Below are 19,799 nucleotides of genomic sequence, written 5' to 3'. Positions count from 1 at the left end.
TTAGATACAAAACAAACATTGACAAAATACTCACACAAATGACCACTTATCACTCGACCAACACAATCAACATCAACAATCCAAACTGTCTTAAACAAGGATGCATCCTTCCTTATCAAAACAAAGACAAGATGACGTTTTCTTTAACAAGAAAATTATGTTAAGCTATCAAATACTTGGTTGATTTATGAGTACAATCATTTGTTTATCTGTATCGGGATTTTTCAGCATTGTTTTGTATCATTTGTGCATTACTTCCAATGAAGTGTTGGGGCATGTACTAATGGTGTCTACGTGGGAAGTTCACTAAGCTACGTGATCTTACGCAAAATGCAGTCATAGATCACTACGGCTTGCTAACTACAGTGTATACCTCGACCATATGAGCATGAACCATTACCAAGGATCCATATTCTTTATTCTTTATGTATATACTGTTTGTTTGTAGGTACAATGCTCTTTCTTTGGTTCCTCCTACCTCAACCAAACTGGATAAAGGTTTTATCTCTTATTATGGTATGCACTTGTCTCAGGATATGATCAACCTAAGATCAAGGAGGATGATCCAAGTCATGCATGAAAGGAGATAAATCCTTGTCTGTTCTGCAAGCAATACTTAGGTCAACTTGATCCATTATATCAAGTTGCTTGTATTAACTTGCTATATCAAATCCATGTAAGAAATACTCTGGTCATCTTGAATCTTTATGTCAAGTTGCTTGTATTTTCTTACAACATTTTAAAGCTCAATGATGAAAAATAAAGCACCATGGATCGTCATTTCATCACATCTGTATATATTGCATTTCGTTGCATTCCACCCATCCATACATTCATAATAGCTGCATATCATGCATACATAGTCATAATAATGCATACTCTATTTTTACTCCTCTTCTTCCATAGGACTTGGTCCTAGTCCTCCATATCTTCTATCTAACATCGAATCCCCCCTCACCCTTCCTATCTTGATCATCAACATCATCCTAATCCCTTCATCGCTTCCCATCCTCACTCATCCAAAAAAATTAAGCCAGTTACTCTGTCTACACAAATACATCAACTCACGCACACCTAGACTATCAACAGATACTCTGATCAAGTATCTTTGGGTCTCAACAGGTAATCGATTATGGTAATCCTAGACTACATCAGGCATTTATCATAATGACCTAGTCTCAACGGGGCTGCCATGATTCCCCACAACCATCCATCACACGCACATACATATCAATTGATCAACCAATCAAACACAATCCAACAGACAATTACATCAATTGTCTATGTCTCAACGAGTATTTTGCTTCATATACCTTGACTTCATCGGGCAATTATATCAATTGTCTAAGTCACATCAGGTCACTTTGATTCACTTACTCAGACTTTATCATGTCCAAGCGACCAACTGACATCAACTGTCACGCTTTGACTTGACTGGGGCAATTAAACTGATTGCACCAGATTGCCCAACCAATTTTGATCAATTGTATAGCATCAATCCAAACCCCACACTACATCTGCTATGTATCTCTTGCATGACCTCAGGGTACTCGCTGGCTTGTTGTTTCTTCATATTCACTCCATTTTCTCCCATTCTTTCATCATTAGTTCTAATTTCTTCTATTCTACCTCCCTTCCACTTTTCATTCTTTTTCGAGAGATCGCCCGATTTTTCAAAAAAAAAAAAAAAAATCGGCCCATCTTTCGAGGGGGCATACCACCCATTAAATTTACATTTTATGGGGCATATTTCTTCAAACCTATTTTTCTTTCTTTGAAATGACGTGATAAAACCGCACCATCTCAAAGAGGGGCAAATGTAGTCACATAAATCTGTCCACTTAATTAAATGAATATTTAGTATTTATTTGATTATTTAACCATCAATCAATAATTAATTAAATTAATATATTTAATTAATTCATCTTAACCCTCTTCTCCTATTAATTAAATAAATTATTCAATTTATTTGATTTAATTCACTTAACCAAATTCAGACCATTAATTAAATAAATAAATCATATTTATTTAATTAAATCTTCTCTCACATTTAAATAAATTAATATTTATTTAAATCCCCCAAAATCCCACCTCTCACATTTAAATAAATTAACAGTTATTTAAATCACCTTTATCCTCTACCCACTTGCATTTTCCTACAAATGCAAGTTGCACAATTATTTTAAATAAATAATTTATTTAAATCACCTTTATCCTCCACCCACTTGTATTTTCCTACAAAAGCAAGTTGCACAACTATTTTAAATAAATTATTTATTTAAAATCCTATTTATCCTCACCCACTTGAAACCTTTAATGGTTTCCCTTAAAGTATTCAAACTTGATGGCTTCCTTCTATAGTCTTCTTAAGACTTTAATGGTTTTCCTTAAAGTCTTCAAGCCTTTAATGGTTTCCCTCAAAGTCTTCAAGCATTTTAATGCTTTATCTTCATTTTTCTCATTTAAATAAATTAATATTTATTTGAATATTTATCCAAATGCAAATTACACCATTTAATTGAAATAAATGATTTTATTTTAATTGAAAATACCAAAATTTCTCCCACTTGCATTTTCCTACAAAATCCACTTGCATGCCTAAACCCCTTCTAGAATTTTCTAATCACTTCTAAATAACCTAACCCCTTCTCTAAACTTTGTCACATTCCTAAGCAAAAGGGAAGTCACTTCTCAAACCCTCAAAGTCTTTGATAACCATTAAAGGCTTTCAACCTTCAACCACTAAATGGCTCAAAGTCTTTGATAACCATTGAAGGCTTTCAACCTTCAACCACTTAATCCCCAAAGTCTCCAATAACCATTAATGGTTACCTCAAACCCTCCCACATGGTTAAAACATTTGTTTTGACTCAACCTCTACCCAACCCAAAGGTCTCATCAGGCCATTAATGCTTTGACCATGATTATCTCTTAAACATTTGCACAAAGGTTTATCCTTGGATTAACTCTTAATCCAGTGGGTAATCTTAATTTGGACTTGACCCTTAGCCTCTAGATAACCATGAGGTCTTCTCAGGCCTTTAATGCCTCCAACCTCTTCTCTCAACCCAATCCTATGTTGACACTTGTCACCATGTTATTGGTGCCAATTGTGCACATGGATCCCCAACTTTCAAACTTGGCCCTTGATTAAACCCTTCATTTCCCCATTTCTTCTATAAATAGAACCCTTCTCCTCAAGCAAAGAAGGAAGCATTTAGAGTATTGTTGTTATACTGGCATTAGCATAGAGATTTTTCATAGCATCACTATCTACTCTTGCATAGTATTTGCTTATCATATTCAACCATCTTGAATCTCCATATGGCATCCATGGCTAGTGCTAAAAGCTGAGAGCTACACTCATTTGGGACTTGGAGAGGAGAGGAACAAGGGAGGAGCAACTATGAGCATCTTGATTAGCTATTTTATTCTATGTTTATATGCTTTCTATTTCATGCTTAATATCTCTCTTGATATGTCTGTTTAGGATAATCTTTTGTTGCTAACACTAACGTTTGTTTCTTGTGCTCTTGTGTGTGTTGCCATCAAACAGATTTTCTAATCCTTTTTGCAGAGCATCAAGTAGCTTGGTCAAATGAGTTTAACGATAATCAACATTACCTAAATCTTTTATAATTTGAGGATTGTTTTTCTACTTTGCCTAGGTACTTGGCTTATAGTTGCGTTCATGTGCAATTATTTATTTAATTGTTATATGCAATTCTTGGGTGTTGTTTATCTGTTATAGTTTCCTCTTGTGATTCAATTAAGTCCTATTGTTTACTTAACCTAGGCATTAGGTTCATGTGACCAAGTGAACTATTTTTGAGCCTGAACCGCTTGAGAATTTTGGTATTGTGAGTCATACCTTAGAGTTTAGTAGGTTGTGGTGTCACAAGGGAGAGTGGCTTTCGAGTGGGGGCCGAGCCCAAAGTGGTTAGTAGGGTAACCCATCGAAAGTTGAGTAATAAGTGATAACTTAATTAAAAATGGGGGGGTTGTGTTCTATAAACACTAAACAAGATAAATGTGCCTCACTCATGGTTGAGTGCTTGTATAGACTCAGGATGTAGTGAGAAGGCCTAGAATGACAAACCATCTACCTTGTCTTCATAAAAGGATAGCTTGGGTTCACGTAGAACTTGGATGGGGCCGAAAGTTTGGGAGAGGCTACCAGGATAACCCATGATGGGGGTTGGGGCCTATGGAGGCTTGCCAAGATAACCATGCCAAACTATGTGCTGACACTCTTCTCTTATGTACACAATTGTGTAGACTTGTAGATGTCACCTAGTATTCTTTGTGAAGTCTTATCTAGGTATATTTGTATGTTTCATGAGATGATCCAATGTCATGTTAGACCATTTGTTATTTCCTTATGTTCTCCAGTGTGTAGTCTTGTGTTGATTTTGCTTGGAGCACTATTGTGGGAGTCATATCTTTGTGTTTATACTTCATGTGAGTACCTGATATTCCTTTTAGACCATGGGATGCTTATGATGGTATGCGAGGAATTAGTTTTGATAGGTGCTCCAGATGTTCTTTTGTATTTACTCCACACCATGTATCAGATGGATCCTCTTTCTTCTTCTTGGATTATTCATGTATCTCTTGGACCCTATGTGTTCATATGTATCATTTGTTTTTGTACACCTTGATGACAGTATGTAGTTGATGTGAACCTTATGTAATTTTTCACCTTTTATTTATTAGAATGGTCTTGCACTTGAAGTGGACCCAAAGATGTAGCCTATTAGGGGTGAACTCTGATATCAATTGGTGTTGTATAGTGTATGTGTTCATTTGGTTCCTTTTATTTTGGATTTATGAATGACATTATGGATAAAATGTATAATGTAGTTTAGATGATATTAATCTTAAATGCATGTATGAAGTCATCAGTTAGATGCATTATTATGGATTATGATGAATGTAGCTAATGTCAGTTGTATATATTCAATCATGCTAGTTTGATCTCTTGTGGAATTTAATTGCTATGTTCATGTGGTAATAGTTCTATCATGAGTAGGTTTAATCAATCTCATTGTTAGTTGGATTAAAAAACCTTAATGTTCTTAGATTAATTGAGTAATCTTCGTTGGAAACCCTTTAGGAGTTTAAGTTAAGTCTTCCACTTGTGCAAATGTTATTGCAATGATTAACTTAATGCATCTTTAAGTTCATTAATGTTTTACAAAAAAAATTATTTTCTCTTTTTTTTCTAGTATTTAGTCATTATTTTAGGGTTTCTTGGTGAGGCATTACACCGACACTCTATGTACTGGATATCAAACTCACTCAGAATCATGACCCATTTAGCCAGTTGGCCTGTAAGAGTTGCTTTGCTGAGTAAATACTCGAGTGGATCAATTTTCGCCACTAGCTTGATTGTGTGAGCTAAAATGTAGTGGTGGAACTTTTGAGAGGCAAACACCATGGCTAAGCAAGCCTTCTTAATGAATGTATAATTTAGCTCATATCCATTTAATGTTCTGTTGATGTAGTATATAGCTCATTCCTTGCCCTCCTGATCTTCTTGTGCTAACAGTGCCCCCAATGATACTTATGTTGTGGATATGTAGAGAATGAACAACTTTCCTACTATTGGTGGTACTAGAACTGGTGGATTCATTAGATATTGCTTGATTTGATAGAATAATTCTGCACACTTGGTTTCCCATCAGAATGGTATATTCTTATGTAACAGATGGTTGAATGGTAGGCTTTTATCTGCTAGTTGGGCTATGAATCACCTGATAGACTGTAGGCATCCTTGGAAAGAGCTGAGTTGACTGATGTTCCTAGGAGGTGGCATCTCCATGATGGCCTATACCTTTGTTGGGTCTACTTCAATGCCTTTTTCAGACATAATGTAGCCTAATAGTTTACCTGATGTGACTCTGAAGACATATTTCTTAGGGTTTAGCTTGACTTGGAATTTCTCTAATCTTTGAAAGATTTTATCTAATATGCCCAAATGTTCTACCTGGGTGAATGACTTAACCAGTAAATCATCCACATAGTCCTCCATGAAGGTATGCATCATATCATGAAAGATTGTCATCATTGCTCTTTGATAAGTCACCCCTGCATTCTTTAAGCCAAAAGGCATGACATTCCAATAATACGTTCCCCAAGGATAGGTGAATGTAGTTTTATCTTGATCTTCTGGAGCTATCTTGATTTGTTTATATCTCGAGAAACCATCCATTAAGGAGAGCATTGTGTGTCCTGTTGTTAGATCCACAATTATGTCGATGCTGGGAAAAGGAAATTCATCCTTTGGGCATGCTTTGTTGACATCTCTAAAATCTGTGCATATTCTGACGCTTTTGTCTAGTTTGGAAACTGGTACAATGTTTGAAATCCATTCAGCATAATCTATAGGTCGAATGAATTTGACATCTAATAATTTCTCTAGTTCAGCTTTGACCATTAATGCCACATGTGGATTCATCTTTCTTAATTTTTTTTTGACCGACTTAGCTCTAGAAGCCATAGATAAATGATGCATGATCAGGTTTGGATCTATTTCAGGCATATCAACATAGGACCAAGCAAAATTGATTTTCTTTTCTCTGAAGAATCTGATAAACCCTGGTTGTTCTGCTTCTATTAGTGATTCTGCAAAATGAATGTTTTTGGTTACTGCTTCTATACCAATGTTAATTGATTGAGTTGGCTCAATAATATTCTGAAAGAGTATCAATTCTCCCATCTTTAGGTGCCTTAAAAAGGTTTTCACCTTCAGATGCGTCCTTTATTTTTACTTTTTTGTGATCTAGTGCTGCCATTAACTGGTTTTCAACATTAGATCCTTTATTTCTTTCATGTTTGCGACTGAGAGACTTGGCACTCTCCTAGATGCAGATATCGTTACTTTGTTCATTGGTAGAACATGTTTTCAGGTTAACTGTACATAGATATTGGACAATGGATTCATCATTTGGGAAGATTGGTATGTCATGATTTTCAGGTTCGTCCTAGTTTATGAGATCAGGAAATACAAGTGGCAAGAAGTTGTTAGGTGGATTGAGAGTAGCTATGGTAAGTGTCATCATATAGGCATTGTTATAGTTATTCGGGATACCGGGTAGCTTTATGATATTTTTGAGGTCTTCGATGGTATTATCTTCGATGTAGCCTTGCTCATATTGTTGTTGCTCATTCTCACTAGCCTCGTAGATATGTCGGGGTCCGAATGCAAGTGGCCAAGACTTTGTGTTTTCTCCCTCCTGAGGAAGGGGTGTGTATGAATGTACTGTATCTATCTCAATGTCCTCTATAATATCTGAATAACTACCCCATCATATTCATTACAATTAGTCTCAGAATCATTGTCCCAAATCATTTCACTGCTTCTAACAGGTATGTTGTATGGTGAGAATAGATCCCTGATAATGGATACTATTTTTGTAGTTTGTTTTGATTCAGAATCAAATCCATCTTGTACTCATTGCATTTGTTCATACACCATCTCTCTGTGGTGAATAGATGTTTCTGTGGGTAGCAGCTCAATGCCTGTTTGAACAAGTTCCTGTACATGATTTATTTTCTTATAAGAGGCTTCTTCTTTTTGAATGGCTAATTCCTCTTGATTTTTTTTCCTTTTCTTGATGTTCTTGCCTTGTTGTTTCTGCTGCTTGGTGCAATGCTTCTTGCCATGAGTTTTCATCATATTTCTTTTTTGACCTCCACTGAGTTTTTTGATATTTATTTTGCTTTTGTCGAAATGGTATAATTTGTTCATAGCCTAGTCTATTTTATCTCTGGAAAATTGTGAAGAAAGTTGTAGAGGTTCTGTAATGCCTTCTTGGCACTTGCCGATAGGTTCTTTGCCACCGTATCCCATCTATTGCATGATCTGGAATCCTTTTCCATAGTGTTGTTTTGATATGGCCATATCTATGGTAGAAGCTCTAACTTCTTCATCATCTTTGTATAGCCAACTAAGTATGTCCTTTTCTTCTGATTCATTGGCCTATGTGCCCAATTGAATAAATTTACCATGAAACTTGGTGATGGGTTTTGTTGCTTGATATGTTGATGCTGAAGGTTGCCCATGAGATTTCGGTGATGTGGGTAACTTTGATAAACACAAGGGTTCAAGAGATTACTCTCCCATGCCTAGATCTTTGATTTTCATCTTTCATTTAAAGTCTATAGCTAAAGACTTGAGTGCTTCTGAATGATGGTCAAATGTTGAGGAAGCTTGGGCCTCCCTGTTGTGGGAACTAAGTTGCCTTGAGTTGCCCCCATAGCATTACAATGTTGAAAAGGGTTATTATCTGCTAATATGGAGATTTCTTGTCCATTGTATGGTAACTTGATGCACTGATGATATGTTGAAGGCACTTCTTTCATTTCATGTATCCATGGATGACCTAATAGAATATTGTATGTTAAGTCTATGTCTAAGACTTGGAACATACTGTCTTTTTGTATGGGTCCTACCTGAATAGGTAGTATTACTGTTCCTTTTTATGACCTTTCTTCATCATCATAGGATTTGATGGTGATGTTTTTGTTTGGATCTATAGACTGCTCAGAGAAGCCCAATGTATGGGTAAGCTTTAAAGTATGGATATTGAGACCAACTCCTCCATCTATTAATACTCTTTTCACTTGACTTTATAAACTAAAACTTCGATATGGAGCGGAGTATTGTGCGGATGATTCAAGGAGACATCATTGTGTTCAAAAAAGGTAAGGTTATGAGGCCCTGTCATATGAGCCACCATAGCTTGGAATCGATCAATGCCCAGATCTTTAGGAACACTTGTTTTGACAAGTGTTTGTTCTAGGATATCTTTGTGTTTTGGTGAAAGTTTGAGTAACTTTAGTATGGATATATGAGCAAGAGTTCTTTGTAGTTGATCAACCAAGTTATATTGGGTCTTAGGGATAGTGGTAGATGTTGATGTGTTCTCTTTCAAGACGTATTTTTGTGCCCTGGTTACATTGATTGATGCATGGTCTTGTTGATCCTTGATTTTAATGATATTCACTTGGTCCCCATCTATTGATATGTGATTGATGGTGTTGTTGTATACATGATTTATGTGAGTGCCTCTGGTATCATTTGATGTTGAAGCTCCCACCTTGTTGTAATTTGGAAGAGGATTTTTGAAGGTGTCATGATCACCATTTGTTTTGAGACCATCAACTGTTAGATCACCTCTATCAATCATGTCTTGAACGATATTCTTTAGCCGCATGCAATCATTGGTGTGATGTCCCTTGTTTCAATAAAAATCACAAAAGTGTGAGTCATTCCACCAAGGTGGTTTGATCTGGGGTTCAAAGTTGTTCATGGGTGGTAATGTGATAATCTTGTTTGACAAAAGTTCTTGAAATGTCGATTCCAATGTCTGCCCCAATTGTGTATAAATGCACCTATACGGGAAATTGTTGGTATTGCCTCTATTATTCCCTCGATTGGTGCTTTGATTATTGGGATTTCCTTGGTTGATGTTGTTGGGAGTACTATTATTGGTGTTTGATGTTGTAGGTCCTTGATTGGTAGTTTGAGGATAAGTGTTAGTGCCTTGAGTAACACTTTTCTGATTTTTGTTGGATGGAGAATTACCTGATAAGGCTAATACCAGTTGTTTGGTTTTCACATTGTTAGCATCAAACACCCCATCATTAACAATGGTTTTATTTCTTGTCCAAAATTTGGATTTATCTAAAGTATTGTTGTTGTTTTGATTGTTGAAGGGGTTAGTGCTTGATGAGTTAGTTCCTTCCTTAAAGAACTTCAACGTTCCTTTCTTGATTCAGGCTTCTTCTACTTGGATTCCATTCTCGATTAATTTGGTGAAAGATGGTATGCACTAGAGTTTTAGTTGATAACTCATCTCACTATTTAGGTTATCAATGAAGATTTCTATCTTTTCTTTCTCAAGTACATCTCTAGGGTACCTTGAAACCATGCGTCTACAACGCTGAAGAAACACCATGAATGTTTCACTGTTCTTCTATTTTGTATTACATACATCGAACATGGTGATTGCGTGTTGAATTTTATAAGAGTACTGTGTGATGAACTTGTTGACCAACTCATCAAATGATCAAATGGGAGGTGTAAGTTTAGACAACCATTCCATAGTTTGTTCTCCCAAACTTCTTGGAAACAACCTCATTAAATAGGTGTCATCATGAGAAAATTCTAGGCTCATGGTACAAAATTCCCTATACATGATCCCATGGATCACTTTTACCATCATACTTGTCGTACTTTGGTATATCTGATTTAGGAGGGAATGGTACCATGTTCAATCTTTTGTCAAAAGGATAAGGACAAATCTCGTCTAAGGAATATTGTATTGTGGTACCTTGTTGCATGTTTTGCATTTGTCTTTGCAACATTTGAATTTGACGTGTAAGTGCAACCATGGGCACTTTGGTGTTTTGAGGGAGAGCTTCCCCTTCTTTGTTAAGATTATCCCGAGTATGGGCATGGTTATTGTCTTGCTCAAGAATGTTTTCTGGGTCATGTGTTTCTTCCTCTCTTTGCTGATCTTGATAAGTGTAGTTTCTAGATTGTGTTCTTAAGACTCTTTCATCTAAATCAAAATCTTCAGGGAGTCTAACTCCTTTGTTAGTCAACATGAGCATATATTTCTCTTTGTCTACTTCTATAAGTCTTTCCATGAGTTTTTGAAGTGATGGATTCTCTTGGCACTCTTGGAGAAGTTCCTTGGTGATCTTTGTATCTCTCATATTAGCATATTCGTCAAAAGGACTGGACAATTGACGAGCCATACTTGATTCAGGTTGTGAATCCCTTTGTTTGTTTTTTTGAAGTCGAGTGATAATGAGCATCTAGTAAAAGCTTTCTATTACAAAGGGGATAAAGTCTTCTTCTCTCTCAGGGGTTGGTGGTTCAGGTTGAGTTTTGTTATAAGTGATGCAAACTTGTGGGAATAAAGTGGTTATGATTCTTCCCCCATGATTTAAGTGTTGACTGAAAGCTTCTTTCTAGCGATAAGCTCTACTTTTTAATGGTTCTTTGTCAAACTCAATTGATTTGCCTTGAAGATATAATTGCATATGGCGCAAGAATGCACGATGTGATACAAAGAGTTGGCAATTTATAGAGAGAAATTTATTTCATTTTGCAAGCGCCTTAGAACTAGGTTGTCTCTTCTTCAACTTAGTTTTGTGATGAAGACTTGTTCTTCTCAAAATATGAGGAGTGGTCATACATGAGTGATCAAAGGTTGACGTTGATGTTGGATTTGGATTCTTTGTTTGAATAACTCAAGCTTACTTCATCAAGTAGAGGTTTAGATTCGCCCCCATGACAAAGTGTGTCAAATAATATGGATAAGAGTCTCCTGATATGGAAACTCGATTTGACAACTTAAGGATTAAGCTCGGTATTTTGTTTGATAGAATCTATTTAGATGGCGAACCTTTTGATCAATGTGATGGTACTGCCTGATTTTGATTGGATAAAGTCTTATCTCTAGCTAGTTTTGGATTTGACAATCTATGTTCTAAGAATGCTTTGTTGGAATTGTTTTCTCTGATGTTTGGATTTGAATTCTGACTGGTGAGTTTGATACAAGGCCCAAAAGGGTGTTTAGGACTGGTGATAAAATTTTCCAAAAAATGACCTGATTTGCTCTCTATTTTTCTATGTTTTGACCATGTGCTAAAACAGAGAATGGATGTGCTAACGAATGATCTAGATGCGCTACAAAAGGCTCTAGATACACTAAGCTGCATATGTTATGTGCTAACTCAGAGTGTTTGAAACAATTTTTGACATAAAGGTTATGCACTAATATGTCCTCATTAAGCACTATTATTTAGACTGAAAGCGCTAAATTATGTCTTCTATGTGCTAGGATGATGCTTAAAAGCCCTAATATGGTCTCACAAAGTGCTACTAAAATGTTAAACCACTATGATAGCTACTATGCTCTACGATAACTAATGAAAGTGCTAAGTGTTGGCTTGTATGCGCTAAACAATATTTGAGACATGCTAGGAGGTTTCTCCTACGCACTAAGCTGCTCTGATTGCTTTGTTTTTGGTTGTTTTTAGAAACCTTTAACACTTGTTTGCTTTGATGGACGATTTTCTAAAAATAACTCAAAAACACGACATGAAAGAGATAACCAATTTTACCTATGCTAAAAAGATAGTGTATGTTCTGCGAGGATGTTTTCAAATCCCCAATGTTTTCATAGGTTTGGATAAAACTAATACAAATTAGATAGACTCTTTATTGAAGGGTCATCAAAAATACCATAGCCCACTTGTCTTGATACTCAGTCAGCTCAAACAGTCATGTCACCCCCTAGGGGGCACCCATTTTTTTTTCCTTTTGCTAGAAATTAACTCAAAGTGAATTGCTTCACAATTGAGTAGTTATCTTGGGAGATATATGGTGAGTAATCTTGGGGGCTGATTCTTCCCCACCCTTGCACTATAATATTGAGGATGTTTGGATACTGACTTGGCTCAAAGTTTCTATTTCTAAAGTTCTTAATCAGGCTTCCATTCAGTCTTCAGTGATAAACTCCCTCGGGAGGCTTTCCAACCTTTAGAACAAAGGCTTTACGTATCTTAAAGATGCTAGGGGAAGGCTAATCGCTAAGAAAAACCATTGAAGGGACTTTCATCAACCTTCACTTTTGATTATAGTGGGTTGGAACACTTGGCAATAAAGTCGTTGCCCATGTAGGTTGTTCCCCCCTCACCGACCATTTAAATGGCGCTCTAAGAGCAACTCGGGAGGGAAGGCCTGCTAAAGGATGTAAATGCTTGAAATGAAGAAAGCATAAGAGTGGTTTGGCTTTTTTATCACCTAATTAAGTGGAGAGCATATACCTTCCACTTTCGAGACAAGGAAAACAATGGCTCTTTGTAGCCTTCAAGACAATGATTTTCTAACTTCTAGTTGGAGATTTTGCTCCAAAAATCATGGTGTTCTTTTTAACCTTTCATAGCAAAGTATGTATTTCCAAAAACCTTTGAATAAACCTGGTCAACAAAGAAAATCATGATTTGGTCAACAAAATTTAAAGTCAATTAGGGGAAAGCTTTCCCTCTTTGCTTTGCATAAAATGAAGATGAGGTTCTTTTACTTTTGCAAAGAAATAAAATGGATCCTTTTAGGCACCAAAGGAAGGTGAATTCTGTTTTAACTTTGCTGAAAATAAAATTTGTCTTGTTCTTTTTAGAGCCCAAAAATGAAGTGTTTTTCCTTTTCTAACTTGCAAGAAAGCAAAAGTGAATTTTGTTGTTCTTTTTACCTTGCAATAAAGAAAGATGGATTTTCTTTTAAACACCAAAAAGAAATTTGAGGTTCATTTTAAGCACCCCAAAATGAAAACATGAGGTTTATTTTAACTTGTACAAAAAGGGAGAGTGAATTCTTTTTAACTAACTTATTTTGAAAGAAAGTAAAAAATTAAATTTTCTAACCCAACTCCTTCCCTTGCACAAAAAGATTAGAACCTAAATGAAAATCGTCAGAAATCAACTATTAGTGTGGGCTTACACAAGCCTAAAATGATTTTTCTCAATTAATGTTTTTTCTTGTTTGCTACCCCTATGCACTACACATTTGCACCAACATGCTATAGGAATACATAGATGCACTACATAATAGACCCTATGCGCTAAGCTGATCCTTGGATGCACTAGACTGGTACCTTAAAGCGTTGTGATTTTACAGTTGTCAGTCAGAGTGTTATACGCTAACCTAAGTTCGCAATGCGTTAATGTTAGGGTCCAATGTGCTAAACAATGAGCAAGATGCGCTAGGGGTATGTGCACAAAGATGGTGGTCAAAAAGTGGACACCACCCAAAAAAACATGGAAAAACAAGTAGCTCATACATGGTTTTAAATTTTGAAATGACCTCGTACGCGCTTAGGTTTGTAATTCTCGAGCCTAGAAAAAGTAGCGCATACACGCTACCTGTAGGAAAATGAGCACGCCGCGCTAATAATCCCTAAAAGAGCGCATACGCGGTACTTGTCAAAAAAAGTTTTAAAAAAAAAATTAGGTCTTATTTTCCCATGAAAAGCACATTTTTACTTCCTTTTTTCTTCATTTTCTCTCCTAAATTGCAAACAAGGTGCAAGATTTCTCCTCCAAACACTGTGGATGAAGGTTAGTTTTTATTAATTTTTGTCTTTCTTTCCTATTTTTTTAATTTGTTTTACATTTTGAATTTAATTTCATTAATTTTGATTAAGTTTTTTCATTTTTTGTTTCAAACCCCATATTCTTCTAATCCACAACAACAACAATCAAATGCACTTCCTGAAAACCCACAAGATACACCCCCAATTCCTCCTTTTGACTGCACACCTAAAATACAAGAGCAATTAATTAATCAGTTAGGACAAAATACATCTAAAATCAATAGACTGGTTGTTAAATTGAAAACATCTGAACTTGAGCATTGTCAATCCCTCACCACTAGCCTAGAAACATTAGCTAGTGGTGCCATGGTTGTTTTGACACAAATTACCAAATGGGGAAACTTTAGGGATAGGTGTCATCAATTCTATGCCAATGGGCTATCATACGAGGGAGTAAAAAACAAAAATATTAGTAAACAACAAATATGTGCCCTTTTTGTTGATCCCAAAACTGGTCAGTCATTACCTCTTAATGCAAAGAGGTTTCCCATACATTGGTGTACCAATGTACATATGAAGAATCTTTTTTGGCAAAGGTGGTGGATGGTCTTTGATGATCCACCTTATAATAATTATGAGGTGCCATTATATTTTTTGAGAAAAGTATATTATGAGTTTGTGCTCAATGTGAGGCCAAACTATTTTGACATGAGAGAGTTCCATGGTAGAGGTGGTGGCTCTGCCCAAGATAGACCTAGAGCCCATAGGTGATTAGTCGCGAAGAGTCGCCACCCCCTAGCACCCAAACCTAAGGTGCATCAGGTTGTCCCACTAGAGCTGAAAGAGTCGATGGAGCTACAGGCTCTTCAAGCAACCACAGTGTTGACTGGTGCCATCATCCAACATGGGACGTCGTTAGCACATCTTATTGTATTAGATGATGAGCCATTAGTTCCTCTAGGTGGCGACAGAGAGCCCATCCAACATATGTGTGTTAGTTGCTCAGGATATGCTCGGGGATAGATGATGCAGCCGGTGCAGATGGATCCACATCTCATCCATGCATGATTTGTGGGAGTAGATGTCAGGCCCACACAACTAAGGATTTCACACTAAAAAATGAGTTGATGGACATGGTGTTTGCCCATCAGCGATAGACATAGGTGTGTTGATTTGAATTCATAACATTTTATTTATCAGTCACTTTAAATTTGTAATTACATAAATGAATTTTCATTTATACATCGATTTAAATTGAGACAAATAATATGCATTTCAGGATGCAGCACCAATATCCCATACTCCTCCCCCAGTTACTACAACTGCAACTTCGATGACTAAGGTATAAATTTTGTAACATGTTAAAATAAAATAGTACACTTTGAATTAAAAAAAATACAAGATATACTAACTATCTTTAATGCTTGGTCCAATTTTTGGTTTGTAGGTGTTGACAAGGGACCAAATGTCCCAGATTGATGACATCATGCTCTCAGCGATCGATTTTGGCCTACAAGGCTATATGGTATCATATTTTGTACAACCCTTTTTATGTATTGTTTTGATGGAATATGCAAGTCATTTCATTTTAGATTTTTAAAATTATGTTTAATATATTATCTGTACTAATATCTCATGTTAATTTTGTTTTTTTAGGGTACCCCCTCCGCATCTAGGGCTCGTCCTAAAAAAATGAATTCCTCGAAGACGCCAAAACGTGGGAAGAAGGTAATTGAACACATTTTTAGTTGTACAATTGTTTGAAAATGTTGAAATCAAGTATTAGTTGGGGTTTGTAGATTGATTAGTGTTTTTTGTCTATTTTACATGTATAGCGGGCATTGAGCTATGTGGATTTGTTGAATGCACTTGATTCACCCGTGGATCAAGAGAGGGCGGAGGTATGTATCTCTACTTTATTTTTTTGATTTCATGATTATATACAAGCATACATGTGAACTCGTGATATATTATAATCTTATAATTTTTTCATACAGGAAACATCCATACCTATTTCATCAATAGCAAACCCTCCTCTGTACACTGGAGAAGCATCTCAGGATCTAGTACACTTTTGTTTGATATATTACATTAATTGTTTTTAACCTACAATACTTATCATTATATTAATTGTATTTAATCTTTGAACATTTTTTGTATAGGTAATAGCGACAATTTCTCCATCGATGGTGAGCCATCCTCAGTCCATTGGAGAAGCATCTCAGGCACATGTACACCATTGTTCTCTATATTGTATCTTTTAAGTGTTTTTGATATATTTATGTTAGTACATTGTATTAATTGTACATTTAATCTACAATAGACCCCTTTGCGGTATGGCCATAATGTGGATCCATTTATGTCTTCAAGAAAACTCCTAAGAGTGACAAGGAGAGGAGAGCGAAGACATTAGGTCCTAGATCAACCGATGAGGTAATCTACATTTCAATTGCAAAGGAATTATAGCTAAATGCATAGTTATGTTATTAATTGTGAACTATTTTCTACAAAAGAATTCTAACTTGGCTTTTGAATTGTGGTTTTGCGGCCATCTACAGAGCTGCATAGTGCATCGAAGAGGTTTGATTTTGATGATCCACCACAAGTTTAGGATCATATAGTATTAGTTTTGGTCATAGAATGACCAATACATGTAGATATATTCTACATTTTATTGTATATCGATTTGGACATGGCATATGCCACATTTTTGTAATACTTGTATTGACTTGGCAGACATGCCTTATATATATGTCTATTCGATCTAATAAATGTGTACTGAGTTCATTATTTTGTATTCATTGTATTTTGTGGTTGTCCTTTTATAAATTTAAATTTTCTTATGTAATAAAAAATATGAATATAAACAACAAAAATATATGATATAAAACACAATAATCGTGGAATATGATTTGATAGAATTTCTAAAATGTTGAATTAACCCTACAAAACTCCTTATTTTTAGTTCATTATTGTGTATTCGTTGTATTTGGTGGTTTCCCTTTTATAAATTTAAATGAATATTTGCATATGTAATCAACAATATGAATATAAGCAACAAAAATTGACAATATGAATATAAACAACAATATATGTTTGGTGCGAGAGCACCCTCACACTCGCAATGGTCAAATTTTGTTTGTTGTGTGCACAAACTGACGTCATGAGCACGTCTAGGTGGGAAATTTTACACTAGGCATGCCCCTATCATGCATCCCAAAGCGCTGGAATGTTGAGAGTCATACCCTACCGACGCGATCTCTCAAGTGCCTTGAGTCCAAAAAATTGTCAAAATTTGATGGACCGTTTCTTCAAATCCAGGATACATATGGTTGATCTATTTGAACCTGTGGGGTCACATGAGGCTCCTCTACAATGGCCTATCTCAATTTTTGATGACTCAAAGCCATTTTCAATTGGTAGCATTTTTTTGCCTACTACAAAAACTGTGAGTTACATGCAATGCAAAGTTGCAAGATTGGCTAGAATTGATTCAGCTCATCTTGTGCACAAACTGACATCACAAGCATGTCTGGGTGGGAAGGTTTATGCTAGGTATGCCCTTGTGGTGCATCCCAAAGCACCAAAACGTTGAGAGTCATACCCTACCAACGCGATCTCTCAAGTGCCCTGAGTCCAAAAAATTATTAAAATTTGACAGACTATTTCTTCAAATCTAGGATACATATGGTCAATCCATTTGAACTTATGGGGTTGCATGAGGCTCCTCTACAATGGCCTATCTCAGTTTTTGATGACTCGGAACCATTTTCAATTGGTAGCATTTTTTCGCCTGCTGCAAAAACTGTGAGCTACATGCAATGCAAAGTTGCAAGATTGGCTAGAATTGATTCGATTCGTCGTGTGCACAAACCAACATCATGAGCATGTTTGAGTGGGAAGGTTTATGCTAGGCATGTCCTTGTGGTGCATCCCAAAGCACTAGAATGTTGAGAGTCATACCCTACCGACGCGATCTCTCAAGTGCCCTCAGTCCAAAAAATTGTCAAAATTTGACGAATTGTTTCTTCAAATCTAGGACACATATGATCAATTTATTTGAACATGTGGGGTCGCGTGAGGCTCCTATACAATGGCCTATCTCAGTTTTTGATGACACCAAGCCATTTTCAGTTGGTAGCATTTTTTCACGTACTACAAAAACTGTCAGTTGCATGCAATGCAAAGTTGCAAGATTGGCTAGAATTGATTCGGCTCATCATGTGCACAAACTGACATCATGAGCGCATTCGGGTGGGCAATTTTATGCTAGGCATGTCCCTATGGTTCATCCCAAAGAATCGGAACATCGAGAGTCATACCCTACCGATGCGATCTCTCAAGTGCCCTAAGTCCAAAAAATTGTCAAAATTTGACAAACTATTTCTTCAAATAGTGGACACATATGGTCAATTCGTTTGAACCCGTGGGGTCGTGTGAGGCTCCTTTACAATGGCCTATCTCAATTTTTGAGGACTCAGAGCCATTTTCAATTGGTAGCATTTTTTCACTTGCTGCAAAAACCATCAATTGCATGCAATGTAAAGTTGCAAGATTGGCTAGAATTGATTCGGCATGTCGTGTGCACAAACTGATGTCATGAGCGTGTTCAAGTGGGAAATTTTATGCTAGGCATGTCCTTGTGGTGCATCCCAAAGCATTGGAACGTCGAGAGTGATACCCTACCAACGCGATCTCTCAAGTGCCCCGAGTCCAAAAAAATGTCAAAATTTGACAAACTATTTATTCAAATCCAGGACATTCCAAATTACAATAGATGGAGATATGATCTAAAAGCATGCATAAAAAGATGAGGCAAACATAAAGGGCCAAGATCTAAAATGGGAGATGAGATCCTTACCAATAACAAAGGATATATTTAACTTCTCAAACAACCACTGCCAACATTCATAAGCATAATCACAATGCAGGAACAAGTGTGAAGAAGATTCCAAATTTTTGTTACAAAGGACACAAGGGAAAACAACAGTAATACCAAGCCTGTCTAGTCTCATACCTATAAGGACTCTATCCTGAATTGCCAACCAAGCAAAGGCTCCAACTTTGGGAAGACAAGCCGAATGCCAAAACAACTTATAAGGCCAAGAAGATAAATCTTTAGCAACCATAAGAGAGTTGTAACCATCTTTAATAGTGTACTTACCAGAAATATTCTTTGTCCAAATAAGTTAATCCTTAGAATCAGAAAGAAATACAATTCTATCCCCCAAAATCTTTTCAAAATCTAATTTCATGCTTTGATCAACATCTAAGAAATCAATCGACTTCCATCTAGCTAGCTTAAGGGGTCCACTAGTCACAACTTCAAAATAATCTGCTACAAGAACACCCCAAAGGGAGGAAAGAACAGTGATCAGAGGAGACCAATCCCTAATATTCACCAAAGGTGTGTGTCCATTCCATACTTCATCCCAAAATCTAACCTTTCTACCATTATGAACAATCCATGAGAGATGAGGCAAAATAACTGATCTACATTTACAAAGGAAATTCCAAATAGCAGAACCCAAAGATAAATTTGAGACTTTAAAAATGTACTCTCTCAGTCCATTATTTAAATATTTGGCAAACATAATCTATGCCCATAAGGAGCTAGGCTTGTCATATAATTTCCAAACCAACTTAGCACCTAAGGCTAAATTTTGATTCTCTAGACTTTGAATT

The sequence above is a fragment of the Cryptomeria japonica genome, chromosome 5, assembly GCF_030272615.1.
Source record: "Cryptomeria japonica chromosome 5, Sugi_1.0, whole genome shotgun sequence".
In the NCBI taxonomy this organism is placed as follows: Eukaryota; Viridiplantae; Streptophyta; class Pinopsida; order Cupressales; family Cupressaceae; genus Cryptomeria; species Cryptomeria japonica.
The sequence above is the reverse complement of the archived record's forward strand: the minus strand, read 5'-3'. Positions refer to the sequence as shown.